Source organism: Lygodium microphyllum, chromosome 4 (genome assembly GCF_053477565.2).
Source record: "Lygodium microphyllum isolate KBCC chromosome 4, Lygodium_microphyllum_v1.1.10, whole genome shotgun sequence".
Taxonomy (NCBI): Eukaryota; Viridiplantae; Streptophyta; class Polypodiopsida; order Schizaeales; family Lygodiaceae; genus Lygodium; species Lygodium microphyllum.
In genome coordinates, this window is record NC_141138.1 from 137,013,195 (window position 1) to 137,034,055 (window position 20,861).

Here is a 20,861-nt window from a genome sequence, read left to right on the forward strand (position 1 = left end):
TAATGATGCCCCTTGTCAACAGAAGCCAAAGCCATTAGAGCCACGACTTATAGAAGGTTCGTGCTATGTGACATTCTTGGACCCATCCTCTGAAGATGAATCCCTAAGTCCAGAAGAAATCACCACTCATATAGAAGCAAATAAAGCTCTGATACCCTTCCAGCAATCTCAATAGACAAATGAGTCATTTGTTCAGAAGGAGGACATTGGTTCTAATGGAACATCTGACGATGACACTACTCCCTTTCAGGAGTCAGACCTCTATTCAGAAGCAATTTGTGAGACATTTATCCACAAAATGAAAGGTGAAAGGCAAGTGACGTTCTTGGATACTGACGGTACTGAACGTCACCTGAAAGTGGATCTCAATCTTCCAGAAGAAGAACTAGTGGTCCTGCGAGACTTACTAAAGGAGATTTTAGACATGTTTGATTGGTCATATAAAGATCTAAAGGGGATTGATCCCATAGTATGCTAACATCACATTGACCTAGAGCCTAATGCCAAACCTGTAAGGCAAAGACAACGGCATATGAATCCTAATTATTCTGCTCTGGTGAAGGCTAAATTATTGAAGCTTCTTAAAGCTGAGTTCATTTATCCCGTGGCTAACAGTGAATGGGTGTCGGCCATTGTGGTAGTACCCAAGAAGAACGGAAAACTTTGAATATGTGTGGACTTTCAAAAGCTGAACTCAAAGACAAAGAAGGATTATTTTCCTATCCCTTTCATAGATCAACTATTGGACATAGTGGCAAGCCATGAGCTCTATTCCCTCTTGGATGGATTCAGTGGATATAACCAAGTCCAAATTAAAGAAGATGACCAATCCAAAACAACCTTCACAACAGAATGGGGAACCTATGCCTATAGAGTGATGATGTTTGGGCTCTGTAATGCTCTGTCACCTTCCAACAAGTAATGATGGCTGCCTTTCAAAATCAAATACATGAATTCATTGAGGTATATCTTGATGATTTCTGTATCTATAGCTTAATACGTGAGCATTGGGGACACCTAGAGCAATGTTTTGACAGATGCTGAGAGTATGGGATTTCTCTCAACCCCGACAAATGTGTCTTTGGTGTCTCATTAGGAGTTCTTTTGGGACATATTGTTTCTACACAAGGGATTGCAACCGACTTGGAAAAGATTGAGAAGATTGATGCCTTGACAACACTAACAAACCTCAAGCAATTGAGAGGGTTTTTTGGCCATGTGGGCTACTATAGAAGATTTATTGCACATTTTGCAACTGGAGCCCCAAGAGGAACACCAAGGAAAAGGGGATTCTACTGCAAGAAAATCTATCTTGTAACATCAATAAGCTTTTATTTCATTCTTTTGATGAACAAAATAAAGAAAACAACAAATCTTCATGTAGCATCATAGTAGATATCTCCCACGGATTTGATAAAATCGACCATAATCTTCAACATCTTCATAGAATCCATCAATAGAACAAAGAACATAGAAGAATACACCATCTTTGAATGGAATTCAATCACATAGTATTCATCTTCAATGTCTTCATAAATTTCTCTCTCAATCTCTCATATACAGTTACACTGTTTTGATAGAATTGGCTATCTCTGGCTCTCTCTCTCTCTCTCTCTCTCTCTCTCTTAATAATACATCATCTCCTCACTACAATACTCTCATAATAACTCTCAATAATCCTTCTTAGGTCATGGATGCACCTCCCAAGAGGTATGCCTAATGTGAAAAGGTACCAGAGCCACTACAGTGTCTCTTCATAGCTCACTACTGTCAGTGTTACTCCAGTCTTCTCTTCAATCTTCAGCAATGCTTCTTCCATTTTTTTAAGCTCTTTTGAACTTAGATTCATCCTTTTCAAAAGTTTGAAAATTTTCCCAAAGTCACACATACATTCTACAAAACACTTACAGAAGATCTACAGAACAGTACAGTACAGTATCAAAGCAGATACAGAACAGTTATAGAGCAGAGACAGAGGAGAGACAGAGGCTCTACAGAAGGTTTACAGAGGGTTATAGAAGGTCATAAGAACCTCATAACTCATACTAAAACCATTCCAAACTATCAAAAACTATTCAATAGGCTTCCAAAAGATTTCAATCTTCATCAATCATCAATCCATGCTTCATATAGAAGAAAATCGGAACAAAACAGAAGCTTTACAAAAGATATACAGAACCAATCAGAACCTCAATAGAACCTATTAGAACATTACAGAGCTTCATATCTCTACTAAGAATCATCATGAACTTCCAAAACATAATCAATATAATCCAAAACACTCTGAAACACTTCCATTAATAACCATACATCACTCTAAATCCATCAAAAATCAATCATTTAGTCCTCAAAAACAACAAAAATCAGTCAAAAATTCCGTCTTTTTCCACTCTCAACATATCCCCACACTTAGAAAGGAAGCGTCCTCGTGACCTAAGGAAAATAAGAATATAAGTTCACTAAAGAGCTCAATTTTATATTTCGTAGGATCTTCAATAATCTCGCCAAACCACGACCCCAACTTATCACTTGTATCTTTAGAAAAAATACTACTAAATGAAAACTTCATTATTCATTAACTCATCTGATAAACAATTGAAAATCATAACAAATTTGTAAAGGATATAAGAGGTTCTTCTTCAGCTTTCCACCATAGGCGTTCCATCCATCATCAATAGTTTGAAAAGAGCTCTCGAACAAATTATTCAACCAACACGATCTCATCACATACAGTTATTACAACACATACACTAATACTAACACAACCATCTAAATGACACCTCCAAAAAGAGATATATATATATAATTAAGAATCATCCAAAATACATTGCAAAGGCATCAATGAAGATGATCCCTTTTGAAGGCTTGGTGGTTTTGAAAACAATCCATAGAGAATGACTCATCCACAAATGTCTTGGGAGGATTTTGAAAGAACTGCAGGCAGCACATCCTTTCTAGCAAAACAAGGTATCTGCTAGGTAGACATAGGGCATGAAAATATAGGACATTCAAATGTTGGGAATCAATGATCACATTGACATTCATACAAACTTTGGAATTTCCTTTTCATTGTTATGGGAATGCCTATGTATGTATGCTAGATACCAAGCAAAATGAGCTGTCAATCTCACTGAAGGATCTAGAGATTGTGAATATTGGTGAGGGAAATGGAGGTAATTTTGGTATGCTTGACTAGCAGTTGTCCAGTCCCCTAGAATTATTGGCCAGTTTATCTATGGTCCTATGAGAGAATCAATCAAGATCCATCCTCTTCTTCTGGGAATCTGCTGATCAAATCCATCGTATTCACTAACCAACTGAGGGGGTTGAGAAATAGAAGTGGTAGGAGATGGAAGTGGAATAAGTAAAAGAGGATGAAGAGATGGGTAGGCAAAATTATAAAAGGAGGAATAAGCTAAAGAAGGAGTGGCTGAAAATTTAAGTGAATCAGTTAGGAAATGTGTCAATCGATAAACATGAAAAGTAGAAGGTATATGGATAGATGGTGAAGGGCATGGTGGAGAAGGGGAAAAGACTCAATCTTCGATGAAAGAACAATAGGTAAATATAGGAATTTGAGGAAATGAGGTTGAAAAAAAAGAGGTAAGATAGCTACTGAATTGGCTTGATAAAGGGAAAGATAAGTATCATAGCGATGAGCCATTTGTTGGTAGTACAATAGGCTAGGAACAAAGGGACCTAAAACAGGTCTTCTCTGGTAGGCATTAAAAAAGGTTGAATCAAATGGATGGTTTTTGGAGAGATAAGCTAGGAGATCCACCCTCAGTTGGTTAGTGCTCTGCACATAAGTAGAAGCTGTATACTAACGTTGATTCAAGACCACAGAATCAATCATTGAGTGCCATGAATTGTCAGGGCAAGTAGCCACTTTTGAAGAATAACACTGGAACATGTCATCTATCTGCAACTCCAAATAGTTGACATACAAAATAGCTTGGAAAACCACATCCCCCACATACTAGGCCAAATCTACATCATCTGAAATCAACAAATCACCTCGTAGATACATGTAAGACAACAACATGGTATCTGTCGTCACAGAATCTTCAAACACCATACGGACCACTTCGGTCAGCAAATTAGGAGACCAGACCTCACTCCAACCATCCTCTGGAAGAGGAAGATCCATCATTGAAAGCTTCATATAGAAGGCCAACTTATGCAACTAATAGTGGAAAAAGAAAGAATGGTCCGGAGGAACATACTCCTGAAAGTGCTCAAATGTAGACCATAATAAATCCATCCTAGACTGAAACAAGGGACACAATGTGGCCTGTCTCTAGAGAACTGCCAAGTCCTGCTTAGAGATAGAAGGAATAATAGGAACCTTGGGGCTTGGAGGAACAGACCGTGACTGTGCCAGTTGGTCTTGCAACTGCTTAATCTGGGAAGCTTGTGATTCCACTGTATTATGAGCAGTCTGTAAAGCTGACAGCTTTGTATCTAAAAGAGTCTGAAAATCTTGAGCTTCTTTAGACTCTAGTGACCTCTGACTGAGCTTCTATTAACTGAATCTTCAAAGAATATATTTCTTCTCTCTGGGTCTCAATCATTTGGGTCTACTGCTCTATCTGCTTAAACAGATCTGCAAGAGTATCTTTAGCAGAGGCTAACTCTGAGGTTGCCTTATGCAACTGGTCTTTGGACTGCATCAGTTCTTCATAGAAAGAAGCATACACCTATTGAACACAAGCTATCACTGAAAGTTCAATTGAACTCTAGATGTCATTACAAAGGAATGGAATAGCATCTCCTAACACTAAAATGTTCAGTGAAGGAACTGATACTTCCAAAGAACCCTCTCTATGTGCCCTGAATAAATTGTTACATGTGAGGTAGGCAGGGAGGTCACTGCCACATGTAGAAAAAATTGTGACTGAAGGAATGACTGAGGGAGTTTTATCCGTCGCACGCTTCAAGCACTTCCGCTGAATGACCAATGGAGGAGGGGAATCAAGATCCTCTATGTCAATAGGTTCTGACTCTTTTGAAGGTGGAGGGGGAGGTACTGGATCAGATGGAGGAGGTGGTAGCATACCCTTCTTGAGGCCTGAGTACGTCAAGAAAGCATATAAGTAGGAACCATAGGTGACATTTGTGACATTCCCTCTGGTTACTTTGACAAAATGTTGGTCCATCTTTGTAAGCAGGTAAGTACTCCAATCAATGGCCAACCCTTTTAACACCATCCTGGAAGCTGTGAAGAGTTTTTTGGACAAATAATGGGATGATGTTTTGGTAGGCATAAACTTGTCTTGGAGGAATTCGCAGACTAACTTCCAAAGAGGATCAGTGATCATGGAAAAAGATACTCCTGAAGTGTTTATCACTTTATTGACATCCAAAATCTATTTGTTCTACTTCTGTAACAGCTTGAAAATCTCATCATTGGAGAATAATTGTCTAGCTGTAGGGCTCTCCTTTGTAGGGAAGAGACAAAGCCTTCCCTAATCCTCGGGGTGTCAATACCATGGAAACACCATGAACCAGGCTCGACTTCTTACTGTATGATGCAAGAAACTCATCACACAGGGATGGATCATCTGAAATCAATGGGAATGAAGCAGTCACGAAAGTCGCAAGTCTTGCTTTCGCTATAGGCTCAAAAGCCAATAGGAAAGAATAATCGCTACTGATCAACGAGACATACTGGATAGGAGGAGGAGCGTGAGGTGCCATTGAGATGGAAAACACACACACCACAAACACATACAATCACAAAGAATGCCTGCAAGACAATCAAAATAGCTATCAAATAGAAATCAATCAAATGAAGGACACACACACATAGACGTAGCTAACCAATTTACCACCCCAAACAACCCACATCCTGGAAAAAAATTGGCATGACCTCTACACATATGCGACCAAAAACTTCATGCGATGCAACAAGCAAGCACCCAAAACCCCATATCAGGTAAGAAAAAAGAAAAAAACTTCAAACCATACCCATAATCATAGCACATAAGCAAACCATAATACCATAAAAATCGAATCAGGACCTGACCATAACTTTTACCAATAATTTTAGCTAAGAGGACTTTACGTGCCCATCCCACGAAGAGTGTTTATTAAAAAGGGTAAAAAAAAGTGCAGTGAGGGGAAATGGTTTTAATGAAGGGTTCATTTTAAGAAATTATTAACAATGGGTGACATTTTATTAGGTTATAAACCTTAATAAGAAAACGCTGGTTCCTTCTTAAAATTTTTAATTACAATTTATTAGGGTGAAACGGTGCTTTAACGAAACTCAGACTACGATTCCCAAACTGGGGTCTCTAAATGCAAATCCATTAATTAGAAATTAATGGTGATGTGGAGAGTTTTTTTGCCAATGAGTGTTTTTTTGTGACGGCTAGTTCGTTTTTATTAAAAATTAAAGTCCCTCTGAAGCGCACGTAACGCGTGCAATGTGAACGGCTAGTTGTTTTTTTAATTATTAGAAACATTGTGTGTTTAGTGCGAGCGCGCGTGAAAAAGTGTTTGAATATAGTTCATTTTAGCAATTAATTGTCGTTAAGGAATGATGAAAATGAATAAATCTCAAAAAAATAAATACATGGTAGGGGTGTGTATGCAAAAGCTGAAGGTGCACTGAGTAGTCTCCAAATGCAAGAAATCCAGTCAAGAAAACAAACATCACTCAACTGGAAAAAAAATACAATACCTTAGTGTTTTTGTTTGATATTTATTTTATTTTTATTTTTTATTTTATTTGTGTGTGGTTTTTTTTTCAAAATTGTATTTTAGGTGTGTTTATATTGTGTATAGTATTTGATTGTGTTTGTTTGTTGTGTTATTTTTTTTCTCTTTTTGTATTTTTTTAAATAATAATTAAATCAGAATATAGGACACATGAATATGTTGTGAAGTGTAAGGGTGGAATTTCAGCAATCCGGCAAGTGTCAACAATGTGTTTTAATTTATCCATGATTTTTCAGCTGATTTTTGAAATTTAAAATGAATTTTCATGAGGTGAAATATTAAAATTAGGGTTTTGGATTCAAATAATACTTTATCCATTTATGGAAGCATTTCCACTTGAGAAATTATTGGAAAAGGGGGCAAGGGGGGTTTGTAGAGATTTTTAGAATTTTTTTGGAAATATTTCTTAATTTTTACCAGTTTTTAATGAATTTTACTCATTTTGCATGTACTTTTGGAAGAATTTTGATATTTTGAATTTTTTGCAATTTATTTTCTTGAATTTCCACTTTAAAAAATATTCCAAATGATTTCAGCAATATTGAAAAATTTTAAGTTTTTTTTTTGCTTTTTTTGGATTTTAAATAAAGTTTAATGAAATTTTGGAGTTTTGTAAGAAGTTGGGAATAACAAATTAGTGTTAATAATATTGATATTATGCCATGTCACACTAACATTGGTATAAAAGGAGAGAAGATGTAAATTTTCACATCTTTTTAACACATTAATACAATTACAGACTTTCTTTCCCTTCTTGCTCACAGCTTCTATGGCTTCCCCTTCTTTCCTGTCTTTCTCTCTCTAAATCTAGTCTTTCTCTCTCCTTGTCACTCTTCTTCTCTCTCTTCCCGCAGTTTTTCTCTCTCTTCTGCAATCTTCTCTCCTCTTTCTCTCTCCCTAGTTCTCTCTCTAACAAGTGGTATTAGAACTTGAGTCTTTGATCCATTCTTTTCTTCCATTTTTAGTCTCATTTTCCTATTTTAAAATCAATTTCAGACAAAAATGGTACAAGACAGTGACTAGTGGAGTGCTGCAGGACATCTACAGTTAGTAAGAGACTACATCTAGAGATATCCAAGGTCAGATATGGCGGATAATGGCGTCATCAAATTTCATGCAAAAATAGAGGTAACTAGGGTAAAGGATGGTTAACCGGGCTTAGTTAGAGGCTAAACTACAGTTACTTTTCAAAAGAGAGCTTCTCTTCTCTCTCCTTCAAGCTTTTGGCTGAAGCTTTCATGGTGGCTATCAAGAAATTCCCAAATACCTCTCTCTGCTGAACATTTCTCACAGTCAAAGCATGGGGCAAATGATCTTTGTTGCATGAGCTTCAGGAGGAGTACCATAGTGATGCAATGCTGCAGATTACCAGCCAGATAACAGCCTGAAATTTGCACCGAAATTTGTGCTGAATTCCTTGCTCCTTCTCCCTACTCAGCTTGCTCCAGATCTTCAGCTCATTGATCACAGTTCTTGAAGGCTTCATCAAGCACTTGTTGACAACAATCTTCAGCCTCAGAAGCATTCTGATCAGCCATTCTCTTGCTCAAACCCTAATACACAGCAGAGCAGCCATAGCCACAGACCTGGAAGCTCAAATGTCTCAAAATTTTGGACTTCCCCGACCTCCAAAGCTTCTCTAATGCTAAGTACAAGCTGGATAGACTCCAAGATTGAAGACATTGAAGAGATTTCAGCCCGTGCATGACATTGGAGCTCAAATGGAAGGATTATTTTGGGGCTTTTCATCAAGGAGCTTGAATCTTTGATGTTCAAGTGTTCAAGCAAGCCTGGAGCATTGATTCTTCAAGGATTTCATCATATTGGAGCTTGTATGGACCAATTCTATGGAGATTTCAAGCTTTATGATGGATTTATGATGGATTATGAAGAACTTTTGCATCAATGGGATTGAAGCTGACATCCATCATATTCTTCAAGCTTAATGGAGGTATTCCCTTTTACTAATCTCTGAAATCTCTCAATAATCCAATTGCTAATGGCTTTTCCACTTGTTGATGGGAGATTATTGATCAATTAATTCACTGGATTGATCAATAGATCAGAGATTAGTGTTAATTGTCCTTGATTCCAGCCTATTTCATTGAATTTCATTTTGATTCAAATCATTACTTCATCATAGGTATCATTTGATCAGCTTGATGCATAACCTTGATTTGTTTTGTTGAATTTCTCTCACCCAAGCTGAAATATTGTAAATGGGTAAGTACTAGCAATCAGCGAGTCACTGAATTGCATCGGTAAGACCCTTCTCCTATCCCAATTTTTCAACATTCAATTGCATCTCATGAAAGGCTGAATGAATATTTCAGAAATGCATATCATGCTGATTACTTAGAACACTAGCCTCTGCCATGTTGATATTCCCACCGAGGAAAAAGGTGGATGCCGGGGGAGATAGTGGGACAAAAGAGAGGTGACCCTCCCTCACTATCGAAGATCCCGAAGGGGTGCAACCAACCGACCCGGGGGGAACTTTGCCCACCTCCCGGTGATTCGGAGCCCGTGTAGGGAGCCTATCATGCCGTTTTATCCCTCAATAGGTATAGTGAGTGGAGGATTGAAGATTGAAGACTTTCCAAGGACTCAAGTACCTACAGGACTAAAACAGGGTAAAACAGGGAATTTACAGGTCACTTACAGGGTACTTACAGGTGGTTTCAGGTACACCATTCATTACTGAAGCACAGGTGCAGGTACTACAAGGTACCCATAGGTCCTATATACCCTTTTGCAGGGTTTGGTAGCCATCTGGGGTTGCTATCTTGCATCACAGGGTCAAAACAGGGCACTTACAGGTCTAGACAAGGTACAGGACTGGACAGTTCAGACTCTGAAATTCAGCTACATAATTTTTTGTTCTAAACTTGTTATAGCGTGCTATAGCTCATCTCGAAGAGGGAATTCTTAGCTTCGATTGGCACAAAAAAGTTCTGAAATCGGAGCTACCTAGCCAAAGTTATAGCCGTTTTTCTGACAGGAGGTACTGCAAGACTGCACTAATATGGCAGGACATAAAGGCAAAAATAAGGTCCAGGAGGATTATGCTCAACAAATCAGGGATTCCATGATGGATAGCACACTTCAAGAGAACCTTGAAGAGCTTCAACAACAAGGAGAAGTCAGTATACTCAATAATACTTTGTGTGCCCATGAACAAAGACATAGGGAACGACATGAGGCCATCTTGTCAAGAATGGAGCAGATGGTTTTATCTACTGATCAGACTAAGGCTTCTATTGATAAGTTGGTAGAATCCAATGAACAACTCATGGCACAAATATCTAAATTCATGCAGTTGCAAATGGCATCAAGAGAAGTTAATGAGAAGGCTTCTTCAAACAGTGGCCCTTCAGTCCCACTTCAGCCATCTAACCAAAATGGTCATGGAAATGGGATTATTGGAAGAAGAGGCATTCCAAATAGCCAATACGAAGTAGGAGAAGCTTCACAGAGGCATGATGACTATTTGGGCAGTTTGAATGGGGCCAATACTCAAGCTTTTGGACTGTATACTCAAAATTCTAGGGATACTCTACCAACAGGAAGATTATATAGTAATTCTCAGCCACCTGTTGGAAGATTTCAGTCTCAATTTGGAGGCTCTGTACTTGGTAATCCTGATAAGCCAATTTTGGAACAACAACCCTTTCATGAAAGGGAGTTTAAGGAAAAAATTGTTTTAGCCAAATTTAATGGCCAGTCATCTTCACCATCAGACTTAGAGGAATGGACCTCTAAGATGGAGTCCTACTTTGATATATACCCTAAAACTGATGATATAAAGATTCACTTTGCTTCCTTGCATCTAGAAGGATTTGCCCATACTTGGTGGAGGTATATCAAGAAAGAGAATATATTTGTAGAGAATTGGGAAGCTTTCAAGGCACTTATGGCTGAAGTCTTTGTTTTGCCTCTTGAGAAAGAGAAGTTAGCATGGAGATTTTGGAACAAAGGGGCCTAAGTGTAAGAGATTATACAAACCAATTCCTCAACTTGGCCATGTATGTGGAAAGCATCAGTGATGAGGCTAAGCTTCACAAGTTTATGTATGGTTTGGAACCGTCTTTATCAGCTGATGTTATGGTGCAAAATCCTACTTCACTTTTCAAGGCTATTGAGCTTGGAGAGCGCTATGGAAGAAAGTATAGGAAAGAATCTTCATTTCAGCCTAGTTATGGACAGCCAAGGACTGTTTTAAAGCAGGGACAAGTTGGTAAGACTTATGGCAGCAATCATGTGCCTAATGGGAGCTTACGGGTACCAACTTATCCTCCATTTAATGCTTCTAGGCCTCAAAGTAATTTCAGGACAGCAAACAGTCCAAAAGTTGAATTCAAACAGGGGGACAACAAGCCTAAGTCCATTTCAGCTAATACAAATCCCAAATCTATTCCTATGGATCTTTACAAGGAAAGGAAGGACAATGGCTTATGTTTCAAGTGTGGAGAAAATTATACACCTGATCATGCTTCAAAGTGTGTATACAAAAATGTGAAGCTTAAGCTTCAGAGTATGCTAGTTTTTGAGGACTTTGAAGATGACATAGATGAAGCTAATGCAGTGGCAATTAATGCTGAAAATGAAGATCTTGAGGAGGAAGTTGAACAGGAATACTTTTATGATCCAGCCGATACTTTTCCTTTTGATCCAGGTGGAAATGTTTCATTTGACCCTGGTGGATCTAGTGATGAGTCGCTTGCTGCCACTAATTGTTCTATCTCTATGGATGCTTGGACAGGATCTAAGAGCCCTAATACACTTTGTATGAAGGGAAGCATATGTGGAAAGCCAGTGTTCATCCTGATAGGAAGTGGCAGTACTCATAGTTTTGTCAATAAGTCCATCATGGACAAGTTAAATTGTGTTCCCACAGACTTACATCAGCCCATTAGAGTACAAGTGGCTAATGGTGAAGAAGAAATCAGCACATAGATTTGCCCACAGGTTTCTTTGCAGTTGGCTGAAAATTTTGAAGCCAAAGTAAACCTGATCACTCTGGAAATGGGGCCCATAGATATTGTACTTGGTTGTGATTGGTTGATGACATTAGGCAGGATCACTATGGATTTCTCACAGTTATATATGGAGTTTATCTCCAATGGACAGCTTATCCATTTACAGGGAATTCCTAGTAGATCTGATTTTCAGCTTATCACCATTCAACAACTCAAAAGAGAGTACAAGAAGCACTCACAAATATTTGTTTTGCATTTGAACAAAGAAACACAAGATCAGCCCAATAATTCAGCAAACCATCCAGCCTTCTCAACTCTTCTTGAGGAGTATAGAGATTTTTTTGAAGTACCTACTTCATTGCCTCCTAAGAGAGCGGTGGATCACCCCATTGATTTGGAGCCCAACTCAAAGACAATCAATAAGCCACCTTACAAATTATCAAAGTGTGAATGAGAGGAAGTAGCCAAGCAAATCAAAGAACTTCTTGAAATGGGATTCATTGAACCAAGTTCTTCACCTTACGCATCTCCAGTCCTGTTAGTAAAAAAAAAAGATGGATCTTTCAGAATGTGCATTGACTACATGGATCTCAATAAAATAACAGTGAAGAATAGGTATCCTATACCCAGGATTGATGATTTGCTTGATGAGCTTAAGGGGGCTCGATTCTTCACGAAGATTGATTTGAGATCAGGGTATCATTAGATTCGCATGCGAGAGGGTGATGAAGTCAAGACTGCTTTTAGGATTGATCATGGGCTCTATCATTTCTTGGTGATGCCAGTTGGGCTTACAAACACTCCAGCTACCTTTCAAAGCCTGATGAATAAGATCTTGCAATCTTTCCTCTTTCAGTTTGTCTTGGTGTTCTTTGATGACATCTTGATCTATAGAAAGACTTTACAGGATCATTTGGCACATATGAGGAGGGTTTTTGATGTATTGAGACATCATAGGCTTTTTGCTAAGGAGAAGAAGTGCTCTTTCATGTAGACTAAAGTGGAATATTTGGGACATATAGTCAGTGAAAAAGGAATACAGGTTGATCCCAAGAATGTGCAATGCATAAGAGATTGGCCAACGTCTACTACTACTACCTCTCTTAGAGGATTCCTTGGTCTATCTTCATTCTATTGTCGATTTATAAAGCATTATGCGGAAATTGCAGCTCCTTTAACTGATAGGTTGAAGAAGGAGGCTTTCTTTTGGGATGCTCTTACAGATAGCAGCTTCAACCAGTTAAAGGAACTCCTTACTTCTGCTCTTATCTTAGTATGCCCGGATTTCTCCAAAGAGTTTACTATACAGTGTGATGCTAGTGGCCGTGGCATTGGGGCTGTTTTGCTTTAGGAGCATGGAATAATTGCATTTGAGAGCCGTAAGCTTATAGATAAGGAGATGGCCATGAATGTTTACGACCAGGAGATGTAGGCTATCCTGCATGCAATCAAGAAGTGGCACCATTACTTATATGGCAGCCGATTTGGAGTACATAGTGATCACCGGGTACTCAAGTATTTTCCTTACTTAGTCAAATCTCACTCCAAAGCAACATCGCTGGGTAGCTACATTATAGAATTATGATTTTGACATCACTCATACAAGGGGCAAAGATAACATAGTGGCTAATTCTCTTTCTCGTATGTGGGCCTGCAAAGTGTCAGCTATGACAGAATTACATAATGACTGGATTGAAGAACTACAGGAGGCCTATCTTTTAGATGAGGAATTCAACCAAATCTTTCAGAAATGACAGCAAAGTCTTATGGAAGAAAACTCACATTACTAGCTTAAAAATGGTCTTATTTGGTGGAAAGGCAAGATTGTTATTCCCTCTACTTCTTCTTTTAAGCGGAAAATTATGGAGGAGTTACATTCTTCGCCTTTAGCTGGACACTTGGGGGTTTTCAAGACTTATGATAGGATCAGCAAAAGCTTTTATTGGAAAGGACTATGGAAAGATGTCAAGGACTTCGTTATAAAGTGTATGCCTTGTCAGCAAAATAAGGATAGCACCCATAAGACAGGAGGTTTGTTACAGCCATTGCCTATTCCTACGGGTAAATGGACTCATATTACTATGGATTTCATTACTGGCTTACCTACTACTAAGAAGGGGTGGAATAGTATTTATGTGGTGGTTGACAAACTCACTAAACCATCTCATTTTATCCCAACAAAGATTCAGTTTACTGCTTCTCAAGTGGCCAACCAGTTTATGGAGCATATTTTTAGACTACATGGATTACCGCAGGTGATTGTTCATGATAGGAACTCAAAGTTTATGAGTAACTTTTGGCAGGCGGTATTTACATCTATAGGCACTAAGTTGGCTCCATCAATGGCTTATCATCCTCAAACTGATGGACAGACAGAGAGAGTTAATAAATGGTTGGAGACTTATCTTTGCCATTTTTGCTATAATGTCCAAACCTCATGGGATTCTTGGTTACACCTGGCTGAGTTTGCTTACAACAATTCCACTCATGTGAGCATAGGAGTTTCACCCTTTGAGGCTTTGTATGGTTACAAGGTGCCCTTACCCATAGTCATCTTTAATGAAAAGATCAATCCTCATGGGAAGGAGGAGTTGGAAAGAATGGAAACCCTTCTTCAGCAATGTAAGGTGAATCTAAGGAAGGCTCAAGATCAAATGAAGATGTATGCTGATGAGAAGAGGAGGCCTTTAGAGTTCCAAGAAGGAGAGCTAGTTTTGTTGAAGGTGCCAAAATCTAAGTACTCTACGTTAAAAGATGGATCCAGTAATAAGCTTGCCCACAGGTTTTATGGCCCTTATAGGATCCTTAAGCGAATTGGAGATTTGGCATACAAACTAGAGCTTCCCTCTTCTACAAAGATTCATAACGTCTTCCATGTTAGTCAGCTCAAGCCCTATTATGGTGATTCAGTGGATATAGTTGATGAGCTGCCACCCATTGATAAAGATGGTCTTGTTCAGTACATCCCAGAGGCTGTTATAGGTCAGCGTGAAAAGAAGCTTCGATCACGTTCTATTGTGGTTGCATTGTTTGATTTTTTTTCTTTAAATTTTTATTGTGGTTTAAATGTGGATTGGGGGTTGTATTATTATTTTTAAATTATAAATGGTGTTGTTTTTTTGTTTTTTAAAAAATAAAATTTAATGTGGGTTGTTTTGTTAGTATGGGGGTTTGTTTTTTTATTTTTTTTGTTTGGTGTGTGTTGGTTTTGGGGTTTGGAGTTTTTTTAAAAATAAAAATTAAATTGGGTAGGGGTATGAAAAAGGAACGCACCCCCGGCCCGCGTACATGCGCGGGGCGGGGGTAAAAAAAAATATTTCAATGGCAAAATCAGACAGGGCAGGGATGGCGATGCGCAAACCATAGACGCCATAGAGGTGTCCCGAGGCGTGTAAAACCAAAAATAGGCGCGTTTACGTGCAATACGAGAAACACGGCCACACGGCAAAAAGGAAGAAAATTTAATAAAACCCAAATCGTACGTCGGATCAAAAAACCGTAAGAAGGAAAAATGTGTCGGGAGATGAGAGGAAGATGTTGGAAAAATGCAGCACTAGGTCCGAGGCAAAATCAAGGTATTCACATGGGAAAAACCCAAAAAAACACATGCGAAAACACATACGTGTATTAATATCGAAAAATCCGCACATCGGAACGAAGTGTGGAAAGAAGGAAAATTGTGCAAAACAATGTGTCCCACAACTCCATCATGGCAAAACACAGTTCCGATTGAGATAGGACACGTTCACATGGGAAAAATCCCAAAAACGGACCCAAAAATTGACTCGGAAACTAATACCGAAAGAACCGTGCACCGGAATAGAGGACAGTAAAAAGGAGAAATGTTTGGAAGAAAAGGATTCACAGGGTTGGTGCATCAAAAATTAGTTTGGGGGAAAGTAGGAAGGGTTCACATGGGAAAAACACAAAAAACACACCCGAAAACACTCAAAAAAATTAATAACTAAAAATCTGACAGTCGGAAGAGGGAGGACGAAAAATGAAAAAGTGGGGGAAAGGTTGGCAGGACACGGAGGTCAAGTTAAACTGGAATTCCAATACAAATAGGGCATGTTCACATGGAAAAATGTAAAAAATAAGCACGAAAAGGACCCGAAAATCCGCAAAAATTAATAACGGATGAACTGTGCATCGGAATGATAGGGAGTAAAAATAAAAATGTCAAGGGAAATGGGTAGGACAGGGATGGTACATCAGATCAGGGTTCCGAAGCAATAAAGACACATTCACATGGAAAACTGTCCAATTTACGGGAATTGCTTCAAAAATTAATAACTTTAGAACCGTCTGTCGGAACAGGGGTTGGTAAAAAGGAAAAATGGGTAGTTCAAAGGGATGAACAAGGTTGTACGGTTGGATGTGATTCTCAGTGAACGTAGAGTCCGTTTGCATGGAAAAATCACAAAACAAAGAATAAAGACAAACGGTCAAGGAATAGCTCCGAGGACAGGGTGAAATAGAATGGAGAAGGCGCAAGGGATCCCATCAGGGTAAAATGAAGTTATGACGTAGATGCATGATCATAGCAGGGTATATGCACAGGGGTATGTAACATAGACGCGTAGGGACACGTGCCCCCATACTTAAAACCTTAATAGGAAGGGTAAAAAACAGAAGATGTAGAGTTAGAAAAACTTGGCCCATATTTCCGAGGAGGAATGTCGATGATCGAGATTGCGTCTTGTATTGTTGTCGGCTGCAGGAGGTACCAAGGTGTCTTCACAGCACACGTCCTTCGTGGCAAGGACCACGCAATAGTACCCAGGGAGGTAGCTGGTTGAAGGAATCATAGGAAAGTCATTGATGATGAGGGATATTGCACTCAACTCACGATCACTCAAATGGAATGAAAGAGCAGTCACTCGCCCATTACTAACACCACTCGAGGAAATAATGATGGAGCCCAGAGCTCATACCCGGTTTAGGAATCGACAAGGGAATGGTGCAGAAGGAGTATGCCAGGGTGCACAGTTGATGGTGCATCAGTGCGTTCAACCCGTATGGCATAGGTGCAAGTATGAAGGCCAGGGAGCCTTGTAGTGCAGTGTATAGAACAAAGTGACGTGTCATGTGCTGATGGCAGAGACCCATCCCATGGTGGGTGCATAGGGAAACAGAAACGTACCTGACTCCAATGGTCGTAACGTCCCTCAATCCTCACCTCTCAATAATTGATTGAAGAAACACCAGTCACACTCAGCCCACCCTCTGTCTCATGCTCTTTTGAAAGATAAAGAGGGCAGCCCATTCCTAAAACCCATTGATGTAATCCTCATTGTCACTTGTGCAGAGTTTGTATGCCTTGTGTGCATTTGATGGTGCAACAATGCATCCCGCCCTGTGCCGGCATACAGTGCAAGAAGGAAGGCCAGGGAGACTTATGGTGCAGTGCACAGGAACATATCGTGCTTTGTCCATTGAGAGGTCCATCCCTACATGCAATACTTCATTCACACATCTCACCTCTTATTTAATTTGAAGGGAAAGACTGGTCACTCACCCCACCCTCTATCTCACGCTCTGATAGATACAGAGGATAGCCCATACTCACATCCCCATTCGGTTAGGATGAAAGATCACATCACTCAAGGGGTTGGTGATGAAGATCATGTCGGCTATTGTTGTCATCAGGATCTTGAAGACGAGGCGTACCCAAGGAGGCAGTCTATAAGTCTCATACTTCAATGATTTGTAAGAAAGGTCGTTTGTTAAGAAGGACATACGGATTGATATTGCAAAGATAGTGCAACAAGGGAGATGGCTTCAAATTACTTGCTGGAAAGGTTCTACTAGTGAATCAGCTATCCTGAACTGCAGGGTGTTACCACCTTTTCCATAGTTAGCTTCCCGCCCAAGGGTGTTTCACCTTTTCTTGGAACGAGGCCTGTTATGACAGGGGATTTCTTCCTTTTCTCCCATAACAGTTTCGTTTGTTTTTTTCTTTTTTCTTTTTGCTTTTTCTTTTCTTTTTCTTTTTTTTTAAAAGAAAGAAAATGGTAGAAATACCATGTGTCAAGACCAACCTCGCCACCTTGTTGGATCAGATAAGAAGAGAACAAGGTCGGGTAGAGATGTAGCTGTGAGGGGTTAACAGAATGAGATTGCCTCATGAGAAGAATCATAAGGGCTATCAAAAGCACAATGAGAAGGACAGTGCGATGCCCAAAAGGGGGAAGGTAGGTCGACTGTGATTGTCAAGAACCCCAGGGAGAGAGGTACATCTTTAGGCGATAGCCATTGATCAGGAAAGGATCATCAGAGGCATCAACGGTCTGCACCTGAACAGAGCCGTTAGGATTGACAGCAAGTACCTTTATGGGGCCATCCACCATTGTTGAAGCTTGCCAGGAAACTTTCCAAATCTTGAATCATAGGCCAGGACAAGATCACCTCTTTGAACTCCTTGTGCTTGATGAAACTGTCATGATAGGCCTTGCGTCGCACCTGAGTGGTTTCCATGCACTGTAGGGCCATCCACCGTATCTCATCCAAACATTCCAAGTGTAGGAGGCGTCGTTGAAGTGACTCATCAGCTCCCAAGTGTTCTTTAACTGCTACTCACAAAGAGGGCAATTCCAGTTCAATAGGGAAGACAACTTCTGTACCATAAACTAACTGGAAAGGGGTCTGTCCTGTAGTTGCCTTATGGGAGGTTTTGTATGCCCAAAGGGCCTCTGTAAGTTGATCATCCCAGTTGCGACGATGTGCAACAATTGTTCTTATCATAATCGAGCAAAGGATGCGATTGGTGACTTCAACTTGGCCATTGACTCTAGGGTAATAAGGAGTGGATTTGCGATGGTGGATCTTATACAGATCTGTCAGCTCCTCCATGATTTTGTTAAGGAAATGAGTACCTCTATCACTTACCAGCTCGAGGGGACTGCCAAAATGGGTGATAATATTCTCATACATAAACAAGGCTACGTTGTTACCATCATCCCGCTTCAAGGATTTAGCTTCACACCACTTTGTGACATAATCCATACATACTAAGATGTATCTGTTCTGCTTCCATCTGGTAGGTGGATCAATGGGACCCATGAAATCAATCCCCCACTTCTTGAACGGCTTTAGGGGAAGAATAGGTTGTAGCACTTATTTTGGTGGATTTTCCCATTCGCTGACAAGCATAACATCTCTTGTAGTAATCATATCCATCCTTGTGGAGGGTCGGCCACCAGTATCCTGCTAATAGAGCCTTCTTGACTGTCGCTTCTCCTGCAAAGTGTCCACCACATGGTTCGTCATGGCATGCTTTCAATACTATGCCGATTTCATCCCCTGCAACACATCTTCGCAGCACTTCATATTTGCCTCTCTTGTACAGTGCACCGCCTAGCAAGGTGTAGGGGGCTGATTCTAATAGAAGCTTCTTCTTCTCATGGCTTGAGATGGCGGCATGAAATATTGTTGAGTTGCCAGGAAGTTGGCTATGTCTGCATACCAGGGAGTAACTGTTTCAACTAGAAACAATGAAGCATCAGGAATGTCAGGATCATCCTGTTCCTCTTTCTCTATTTGAGGGATCTGTGATAGATGATCCGCTAGGACATGGGAATGGCCAGGCTTAGTGACCACTTCAAAATTGAACTCTTGGAATAGGAGCAACCATCTCATTAGTCGTCCTTTAACATCTGCTTTGTTCATCAGGAAGGACACGGCTTCATGATCCACATAGAACTTGAAATGTGTTGACAGTAGATAGTGTCTAAACTTCTTTAGTGCAAACACCATTGCCAAGCACTCAAGCTCTATCATTGTGTAGTTTTGTCCCTATCAGTGACCTTTCAACTTGCATAATAAATTGGTTGATCTAATTTAGAGGGGACCTTTTGACATAGGACAACACCTAGCCCTTCAACTGATGCATTTGTGTGCACATGGAACTCCTTTGTCCAATCAGGAGGTTGGAAGATAGGTGCTTGGATAATGCAGTGTTTTAGGGTATTAAAGGCTTCTTCATAATCATCAGTCCAAAGGAAATCAACATCTTTCCTTAGGAGATTGTGCAGAGGGGCTACCTTGGTTGCAAAATGTGCAATAAATCTTCTATAGTAGCCCACATGGCCAAGAAATCCTCTCAATTGCTTGAGGTTTGTTGGTATTGTTAAGGTGACAATCTTCTCAATCTTTGCTCGATCTATTGCAATCCCTTGTGCAGAGACAGTATGACCCAGAAGAACTCTTGATGAGACGCCAAAGACACATTTTTCGGGGTTGAGAGAAATCCCACACTCTCAGCATCTATCAAAACATTCCTCTAGGTATCCCAATGCTTGCGGATTAAGCTATAGAAACAAAAGTCATCAAGATACACCTCAATGAAATCATGCAAATGATTCTAGAAGGCAGCCATCATTACTCGTTGGAAGGTGGCAGGAGCATTACAGAGCCAAAATGGAATCACTCTATAGGCATAGGTCCCCCATTCTGTAGTGAAGGTTGTTTTAGATTGGTTCTCTTCTACAATTTGGACTTGGTTATGTCTGCTGAATCCATCCAAGAGGGAATATAGCTCATGGCCTACCATTGTGTCCAACAGTTGGTCTATAAAAGGGATAGGGAAATGATCCTTCTTCATCTTTGAATTGAGCTTCTGAAAGTCCACACATATTCGAAGTTTCTCGTTCTTCTTGGGTACTACCAGAATGGACGAAACCCATTCACTATTAGCCACGAGATAAATGAACTCGACTTTAAGAAGTTTCAATAATTCAGCCTTCACTAGAGCAGAGTAATCAGGATTCATACACCTTTGTTTTTGCCTTACAGGTTTGGCATCAGGCTCTAGGTCAATGTGATGTTGACATACTATGGGATCAATCCCCTTTAGGTCTTTGTACGACCAAGAAAATACATCTAAGTTCTCTTTAAGTAAGTCTCGCAGGACCACTAGTTCTTCTTCTGGAAGATTGAGACCCACTTTCAGATGACGTTCAGTACCATCAGTATCCAATAATGTTACTTGTCTTTCAACTTCCACTTTGTGGATAAATGTCCCACAGATTGCTTCTGGATAGAGGTCTAACTCTTTCAAGGGAGTAGCGTCCTCGTCTGATGTTCCACTAGAACTAGTGTCCTCCTTCTGAACAGAGGACTCATTTATCGGTTTGTTGGAAGGGTATCAGAGCT